General features: G+C 47.7%; 1 pseudogene; it reads right to left on the bottom strand.

Moving 5' to 3' along the window:
* Positions 1–804: 804 nt before the first annotated feature.
* On the bottom strand, positions 805–2,291 carry LOC123184162 (acyl transferase 15-like; annotated as a pseudogene).
* Positions 2,292–8,050: the final 5,759 nt, after the last annotated feature.

Here is an 8,050-nt window from a genome sequence, read left to right as displayed (position 1 = left end):
TCACGGCGTGAATCGTACCTCGGATCTGGCCTTGAGCCAGGAACCGAGCACAACGATGAATGGATCATGCATCTAGCTCGACCAACAAAGATCCCGAGACCATGTTAGATCAGACCTCGAATAAACTCCAGTCGAGCCCAACTCTCAATCAGAGTATGGGTGAGGCCGATGATGGTGCAATATACCAGGGGTACCCGACCTTTGGGGAACATGGTCGCCATGCCTGCCTCGGAGGTCAGGTGTAGCCCAGACCGCTCGCCCCACTAGTGGGCCTCCTCTAGAAGGATATACCATTACTTGTACCAAAATACATTTACTCTAGTAGAAAACTTGGTCGTCAAGCCATATGAACCGACTTGGGCCATGTAGCCCTAGCCCTCACCCAGCTATATAAGGGGAGGTAGGGGCTCCAAGTCGGCGATCAACTGAGATCCAATCTCCGCAACCTCTCTCAAACAGATCCACCATATGTATCCCTCATACGAGGCCACATCAATACAACACGACATGCAGAATGTAGAGTTTTACCTCACCATGAGGGTGTGAACCTGGGTAAATCAGTGTACTGTGTGTATCCCAATCTGATCCTCTATGCGCGCTGCCCTAATTTTTTGTAAATACTCCCTCCTGCCGGAAATACTTGTCATAAAAATGGATAGAAAAAAGATGTATCTAGGCGTATTTTAGTTCTAGATACATTTTTTTGTCCATTTTAATGATAAGTATTTCCAGACGGAGGGATATAAGAATGATTGATATATTTGATGTCAGAACAAGGATACAAGTGTTTATTTAAATCTCATTAAAACTTACATATAACTTAAAAAGAAACATATGATACAGGTGGAAAAATTTAAAGTGTAATTTTATTCGGTATATATTGGATTTTTATACATTGACTATATATGTGTGGTGAACTCGTTGTTGACGGCATTTATTCTTCATGGTGGTACGGGTAGATGTGCATGCACTAGAAACGTGCAAGCTGGTGCAAGTTCATGTGCATCTGTATGGCGGCCAACTCCCGTAGGAAGGCATCGGCGTGCTCCGGCTTGACGCAGCGGGACACGACATTGACGCCGTCCTTGGCCTTGCATGGCGGGCACAAGATGCAGATGTTCATGGCCGTCCGCTCCGCTGGTGCCGGTGCCGGCATCACCCGCACCGCCCCCCCCACGCCCAAAGTCCACCGCGCTGAGCCCAAGGTTCCTCAAGCTCGTCACAACAAGCTTGTTGTACTTCGGGGGGGCCACCTGCTGTTGTTGATCCCCACCACCGCCGTTGGTGAGTATGTCCGGTATCTTCTCCTTGGCGAGCCTGATGAGCTTCACCAGGTTCTTGATGTCGCTGTTGGCCACCATGCCGCTCTGCGCCTGGACCGGCTGCCCCATGACGAAGTTTCCGTAGTAGCCGCGCTTTGCACGTACGAGCCCGCGCATGTTGCTCGAGAAGAGGAGGGGCGCGGGCGTGTCGGGGTTGGAGATGACCGCGCGGGTGCGGCACTGCCAGAGCACAGCCGCGACGGCGTCGAACACCGTGCAGTCGTCGCCGCACTCGGCTTTGATGCAGCTGATCAAGCTCCATGAGATGGTGACGTCGATGCTCGCCATTTCCTCCATTCCGACGCGCATCCGAGACCTCATCGCGGTGACGAAGGGCGGCGGGAGGCGCGGGAAGGTGGGGTCGGCTTCGGACCTGACCGGAAGGACGGACGGCGCTGCCATCCCTCGGGCGAGCTCACCGACAGCCTGCAGAAACTGCGCCATCCCCGCGGCGTCGGCCAGGACGTGGTTCCACGTCACGCCCACGACGAACCCGCCGCAGGCGAACTCGGTCACCTGCATCAGCAGCATGGCGTCATAGGCGCGGCAGTACTCGGCAGGGTAGCGGGGGGCGAGGTCTCCGGCGAGGAGCGGCGACGTCGTGAATTGGTCAAGCGCACAGCTAGCCGAAGCACCCACGAACAAGACTCCCTCGCCCGTGCACAAGATGTGGATCGGCTCGCCGTCGGGTCCGGTGACTAGGCGGCCAGCCATAGGTTGGTAGAGCACCAGTGCCTGCGACAGGGCCTTCTTGATTGTCTCAACGGGCTCGTTGATTGGCTGGTCGAAAATGAGAAGCAGCCCGACAGGAACAGGAGCGAAACACTTGTCGAAAGAGGAGAGGTTGATGATGCCACCGGTTGCCATCCCCGGCTCCGATGGGCCGGTGACAACCACCGGCGAGGATTTGCTCACTACGATGCTCATGATGCTCTGGTTTTATCGCACATAATTCGTAAGATGTTCTTAACGCCCAGCTGCCCGGGCAGTGTGTGCAGTGTATATATAGGCAGGAAGACTGTAGGCGTACTCTTGCTGTGGTCAAATTAGTACTCCCTCCTTTCTAGTTTATAGAGTTTATCTCAAAATTTTAATTTTTCCATTTTATAAGGCTCAATTTGATTGTTTCCCATCAAAAGGATTTGTATAATTAAAAGTCCCCACTATATTTATTCTTTTTGCTGAAAACTCCACTATATTTGTTATTTCTAGAATATATTTTTTTAGTAATTGTTTAAAATTTAGACCCATTTAATTCCCACGTTCGGCAGGGTCAACATGGCATAATCGGAATGGTATTTCCTTAGTGTATATACTCCTTCTGGAGGGGTTCATAATTCGGGCATGAGGTTTTAGGTGTTCATTTTGACTAGGAAAACATTGATTATGTTGTATAAAAATGTCATTAGATTCATTCTCAAATGTAGTTTCTAACCTTATAATTTTGGCGACATATCATATATGTTTTATTCGTGAAATCGGTGGGAGTACGTTAGTATCGCGTTGTTATTTTTTGTTCTTCGTGTTGTAACAACAACTAGAACTCTTGATTAACTCTTTGGCCAGCTCCCCTCCCCCACCCCTCGGCGTCGTCGTCCTCTGGCGACACGAGAACGCTAGCCGCCGCAGCTTAAAACCCCGCCACCGACCTACCCCGCATCACCGCCGCCGGAGGGCCAGCCGGCGAAGCCGTGCCAGACCCCAGGAAGGTGGCGGCGGGGCGGATCTGGGACCCTCGCGTCCCCAACAAACCTCTCGCCACTGACGGTGTCCTGGACTAGGGGGTACTCAACACGTCGTCTCCCGAACAGGTGTATCGGGCCATGGCCCCCCATGGCGGTTCACTCATGGGCCACTTCGGGCAGCCCATGCCACATACAAGGAGGATTTCACAAGACTTGCGCCCAAGACAATGACTCCTCTAAACCCTAGGCCTCCGCTGTGTTATATAAACAAAGGCCAGGCTAGTCAATAGAACATCTTATATTCATTAGAACAATCTCGTGGTAGATACATGTACTCTGTACTACACCCAATATGAATACAATAAAAACATGACATACAGTTTTACCTCCATGAAGAGGGCCCGAACCTGGGTAAAATCCCGTATCCATGTTACCATCGCTCCAAAATGCCTAGTTTAGGACCCCTACTACAAGATATGCCGGATATAGTACCGACATTGGTGCTTTTCATTGAGAGCCTGCTGGCAGTCACCACGGTGCGATGAAAATTCGGATCGTCTCCGGCGCGATCTACGCATCGGGGCCGAGCTTTATGGTCAATGTCGGCATCTTTGTTGCCATCTTGACTGGTCACCTCGACTAGACCGAGGACCGCACTCCACGTCAGATCATCAAGATCAGACGGATACTTTCATCATCATCAACTCAAATCTCAACCCAGACCATGAAAAAGTTGTCCATGGAGCCTGGGGGCTCATCGTCAACATTGCCCACGTGCGATCGCACAATTTTTTCTATACAGGAGATTTTTTGTCACCGCCACCGTCTCCTCAGGAGTCGATTTAACGAACCCTTTGGTGGAATTGTGCGGAATTGAGTATACAACAACCCTGTAAAGTTTGGTCGCCTTCCGAGGGAGGAATCTCCGGCGATCTATGATATACCGGAGGCCTGTCAAGTTTGGACGGGAATCTATACGAGTTTAGGGCGTGGTCTCTAGATCCTAGCTCGGAGGTTATTTGGAAGATCCAACCATTCATATTCTGCGTAATTCCCATATCTACCATCTCTCAAAATTTCAGCTCGATCGGACTGTTCAAATTCCAGGAACCTTCCGATTAGTGCATCACTTTTCGGGTCTGTTTTCTGGGCGAATACAAATCTGACCTAAGTTCATCATTCTTCATGAACGAGATATTGGACAACCTTTTTGGAAGAATCTCTTTCTAGGGTATTATGTTTTGTTTCCGAACACATGCTCACAATTTTTTCTCCTTTTCGGAGCTCGGCGAGCCGAATAAGAGTTCGGCATCGCGAAGGCTAAATCATCACCAACACCATCGCCTCACGGATTGCACGGGTCAGGCGCGCCGACATCGCCGCTCGGTCACTTCTTCAATGCGGCATTGACCACGTCACATGTTATGACCAGCGTCGGCATTGCCGAGCCGTAGCTTCTTCAAACCGATGTCTGCCACGCCGAACCTCTTCAACCCTTGGCTGGCACGGCAGCTGCAACGTTACCTTACCAACCTACTTCGTCACCTCGGCTGGACTGGGAGCTTCGCCATCTCTTCATCAACCTACTTCGGAGACTTCAACGTCACCAACCGACCAGTTTTGTCATGTTAGCTGGACCAGGGGCTTCGCTTCGCCGCGTCACTGCCGAGCACGCACACACAACATCAAGCTAGTGCTAGCACTAGTACTATTACTTGATGCAAATCCATGAACGCCCGCATGTGTCTCTTCGAATTGCTATAACAAATAAACCAGGTGCTATTATTCCTACTAATTTTTTGCTTGCATGGGTGAGGGAGTCCTGGACTAAGGGGTCCTCGGGCGGCCGGCCCGTTGGACATGGGCCGGACTATTGGGCCATGAAGATACAAGATAGAAGACTTTCTCCCATGTCCGGATATGACTCTCCTTTGCGTAGATGGCAAGCTAGGTGGCCGGATGTACTATTTCCTTTCTATGTAACCGACTTTGTACAACCCTAGTTCCCTTTGGTGTCTATATAAACCGGAGGGTTTAGTCCGCAGGGACAATCATAATCAGATAGGCTAGACTTCTAGGGTTTTAGCCATTACAATCTCATGGTAGATCAACTCTTGTAACCCCCATACTCTTCAATATTAATCTAGCAGGACATAGGGGTTTTACCTCCATCGAGAGGGCCCGAACCTGGGTAAACATTGTGTTTCCTGTCTTCTGTTACCATCAACCTCAGACGCACAGTTCGGGACCCCCTACCCGAGATCCGCCGGTTTTGACACCGACATTGGTGTTTCATTGAGAGTTCCACTGTGACGTTGAAGTCAGGGCTGATGGCTCGCCTTGTGATCAAGAACAACACCACCGCTGATGGAGCCCTGGCCTCAGGGCAAACCCTCCGGTTGGGTGGCTTTATCTTGACCGCCCGTTCGGCCAGGGAGCCGACAATGACTTCTCGGGTCATCGAAAATCACCTCCTAATTGATTCTGAATACTCCAAACAGATGAATCCAACGGAATTATCGTCCTTGAATGAACTCATGGATTGCATCGCCGCCTTGGGGGTCGCTACAGACTACGGTCGGATTGGGCTTAAACCCGATCAGAGAGAAATCAAATCTCCATCGATCACCCATCAGATGGCGGTAGTGGAGGAGCAAAACAACAACTCTCCCTCTATACTGAGGACGAACTATGTTCGGATCTCCGAGCTCGAAGAGCCGGATACCTATCCACGGAACGACATGCCTTGTCCTCCGAACATGGAATCAGACGGTAGACATGAAAAATCGGTCGATCTCCCGGAGCCCGAACTATTAAGCTCGGAAATTTCACAAAAAATATAAAAACAGCAAGGTAACAAGTGGTAAAAGTGAGCGTAAACGGTATTGCAATGCTAGGAAACAAGGCCTAGGGTTCATGCTTTCACTCGTGCAAGTTCTCTCAACAATAATAACATAATTGGATCATATAACTATCCCTCAACATGCAACAAAGAGTCACTCCTAAGTCACTAATAGCAAAGAACAAATGAAGAGATTATGGTAGGGTACGATACCACCTCAAAGTTATTCTTTCCAATCAATCCGTTGGGCTATTCCTATAAGTGTCACAAACAACCCTAGAGTTCGTACTAGAATAACACCTTAAGACACAAATCAACCAAAACCCTAATGTCACCTAGATACTCCAATGTCACCTCAAGTATCCGTAGGTATGATTATACGATATGCATCACACAATCTCAGATTCATATATTCAACCAACACATAGAACCTCAAAGAGTGCCCCAAAGTTTCTACCGGAGAGTCAAGACGAAAAGATGTGCCAACCCATATGCATATGTTCATGGGCGGAACCCGCAAGTTGATCACCAAAACATACATCAAGTGAATCATGTGATATCCCATTGTCACCACAGATACGCACGGCAAGACATACATCAAGTGTTCTCAAATCATTAAAGACTCAATCCGATAAGATAACTTCAAAGGGAAAATTCAATTCATTACAACAGAGTAGAGGGGGGAGAAACATCATAAGATCCAACTATAATAGCAAAGCTCGCGATACATCAAGATCGTGCGAAATCAAGAACACGAGAGAGAGAGAGAGAGAGATCAAACACATAGCTACTGGTACATACCCTCAGCCCGAGGGTGGACTACTCCATCCTCGTCATGGAGAGCACCATGATGATGAAGATGGCCACCGGAGAGGGATTCCCCCTCTGGCAGGGTGCCGGAACGGGTCTAGATTGGTTTTCGGTGGCTATGGAGGCTTCTGGCAGTGGAACTTCCGATCTATTCTGCTCCCCGATTGTTTTAGGGTATGTGGAGATATATAGGTGGAAGAAATACGTCAGGGGAGCCACGAGGGGCCAATGAGGGTGGAGGGTGCGCCTAGGGGGTGGGCGCGCCCCCTAGCTAGTGCCTCCCTCGTTTCTTTCCGGACGTGCACTCCAAGTCTCCTGTATTGCTTTCCTTCCAAAAATAAGTTTTCCGAAGGTTTCATTCCGTTTGGCCTTCGTTTGATATTCCTTTTCCGCGAAACACTGAAACAAGGGAAAAAACAAAAACTGGCACTGGGCTCTGGGTCAATAGGTTAGTCCCAAAAGTAATGTAAAAGTGCATAGTAAAGCCCAATAAACATCTATGGATAATATAATAGCATGAATACTTCATAAATTATAGATATGTTGGAGACGTATCAGCATCCCCAAGCTTAGTTCCTACTTGTCTCGAGTAGGTAAGTGATAAATGAAATAATTTATGAAGTGTGAATGCTAGCAGGTGCACAAGTTTGATCAATGATAATTTCAATCACCTTTTCTAGCATCATTATATCATAACAATAGTTCATCCCATAAAGCTTCTCATGATCAAGTAATAAGCTATTCACATGTTAAAGTATAGATCGTAAACTTTCTTGAAAACTAACAAACCATGTTATCAGTCATCAAACAATTACAATTCATCTTATTTTCAGGAAGAGTCTATGTCAGAGCTTTGATTTAGCAAACCCCACATACTCAACTATCATGTAGTCTTTCACAATTTCTAACACTCATGCGATATTTATGAGTTCAAAGTTTTAATCAGACACAGAGAAAGATAGGGGCTTATAGATTCGCCTCCCAACCATTTACCACAAGGGTAATGTCAACAATAATAGTTCATGATGCCTTACATCCAATTGGATATATATATCAGAATCTTTCCAACCAATGTGCTTGCCAAAGGATAAAATGTAAAAAGGAACGGTGAAGATCACCATGACTCTTGCATAAGGGTAGAAGATAAAAGTAAAGATATGCCCTTTGCAGAGGGAAGCAGAGGTTGTCATGTGCTTTTATAGTTCGATGCATAAAATCTTAATGCTAAAGAAAGGTCACTTTATTGTCCCCTCTGATAGGGACCTTTATTATGCAGTCTCTCGCTTTTATTGCTTCCATATCACAAGATCTTATGAAGCTTATTTTCTCCACTCTAAAACATCATACATATTTAGATAGCCATTTTTATTGCATGCACCGATGACAACTTA

This window comes from Triticum aestivum, chromosome 2A, assembly GCF_018294505.1.
Source record: "Triticum aestivum cultivar Chinese Spring chromosome 2A, IWGSC CS RefSeq v2.1, whole genome shotgun sequence".
In the NCBI taxonomy this organism is placed as follows: domain Eukaryota; kingdom Viridiplantae; phylum Streptophyta; class Magnoliopsida; order Poales; family Poaceae; genus Triticum; species Triticum aestivum.
This window is presented reverse-complemented; position numbering and strand designations above follow the sequence as displayed.